This window comes from Rhea pennata, chromosome 8 (assembly GCF_028389875.1).
Source record: "Rhea pennata isolate bPtePen1 chromosome 8, bPtePen1.pri, whole genome shotgun sequence".
NCBI classification, from domain to species: Eukaryota; Metazoa; Chordata; class Aves; order Rheiformes; family Rheidae; genus Rhea; species Rhea pennata.
Genome location: NC_084670.1, coordinates 38321966 through 38323776, shown reverse-complemented (window position 1 = coordinate 38323776; position 1811 = coordinate 38321966).

The window sequence follows — 1811 nt, the reverse complement described above, 5'->3', positions numbered from 1 at the left end:
TATTCTCCAATTAAGCAGAAAACCGATTAATAGCTTCAGTGTGGACTTTGAGGTCCTTTCTGCCTGAGTACCTGATAGGCCAGCAGCAGGCTCATGGGAAGGATGGGTGCTTGTGAGGTCCCTTTATCCTCAGTACCTGATAGGTGAGCTGCAGCACCTGGCTTGAATGCTGACTGTGAGGTGACTTCTGCCTCAGCACCTCATAGGCCAGGGAGAGGCACCTACCTGCTGCTTGTGCAGATTGTGAGGTGCTTCTGCCTCAATCCGTGACTGGCCAGCAGCAGGCACATGGCTTCGAGGCTTAGTGTGAGCTCAGTGGTGCCTCTGTGTGGGATAGGCCAGTAGCAGGCACATTGCTGCTGCTGCCACTTGCGAGGTCGATGGTGACTCAGTAGCTGATAGGGCAATTGCAGGGACACGGCTTCAGGGCTTAATGTGAGGCCCCTTTTCAATCCATACCTGGTAGGACAGCATCAGGCCCGTTACTGCTGGCTGTCTCAGTGAGGATGTTGTGCCTGAGAACCTGAGAGAGCAGCCACGTGCACGTGGCTTTGGTGATGATGCTGAGATCACTGTGTCTCAAGACGTGCTAGACCAGGAGCTGGCACCTTGCTGCTGTTTGTTCTTGTGGGGTCCTTTCTGCCTCAGCCCCTTACTGGCCAGCACAGGCATATTGGTGCAGTTAACGCTCGTAAAGCCACTTCTGCCTCAGTCCCTGATGGACCGGGAGCGGTCACATGGCTTTGATGCAGGCGGTGAGGTCACTTGTGCCTGTGGCCCTGGTAGGTCAGTGCCAGGCCCATGGCTGCTGTTTGTGCTTGTGAGGTCACTTCAACCTCAGTACCTGGTAGGCCAGCAGGAGGCACATGGCTGTGACGCACCAATAGAGGAACATTCGGGAGTCTTTCAGATTCCAGAATTAGTCACACTGAGCTTGAGAGAAATTGTTTGTCAAGTACAGGAGTTTATTAGAGATAAGTGATTCTGCCCATATGACCCATGTTACCCACCAGTAACAGTTTTCCCCAGACTGTTCTCATCCTTCAGTTGGAATTGAGTCTGGCAAGGGATGTTAAGGACAATAGGAAGGGCTTCTTCAAATACATCAGTAGCAAGAGGAGGACTGGGGAAAGTGTGGGCCCACTACTGAATGAGGCAGGGGCCCTGGTGACAAAGGCTCCAGAGAAGGCAATATTACTGAATGCCTTCTTTGCTTTAGTTTTCACTGCTAAGGGCAGCCCTTATGAATCCTTCAGCCTGGATGTTAGGGAGAAAGTCTGGAGAAGGGAAGAGTTTCCTTTGGTCAAGGATGATCAGGTTAGTGATCTGGGCAAACCTGATGTCCACAGCTCGGTGAGTCCTGAAGGGATGTCCCCACGGATACTGAGGGAGCACGGGGACGTTGTTGTCAGGCCACTCTCCATCATCTCTGAAAGGTTGTGGAGAACTGAAGAGGTGCCGGAGGACTGGAAGAAAGCCAGTGTTACTCCAGTCTTCAGAAAGTGCAAGAAGGAGGACCCAGGCAAATCCAGGCCAGTCAGCCTCACCTCCATCCCTGGAAAGGGGATGGAACAGCTCATTCTGGATGTCATCTCCAAGCATATGGAGGAGAGGTCAGGAGTAGTCAGCATGGATTCCCCAAGGGGAAATCCTGCTTAACCAATCTGATAGCCTGCTAGGATGGCATGACTGACTGGGTAGATGAGGGGAGATCAGTGGACATTGAGTACCTTGACTTCAGCAAAGCTGTTGACGCTGTCTCCCATAACATCCTCCTAGAGAAGCTCAGGAAGTGTGGGTTAGATGAGTGG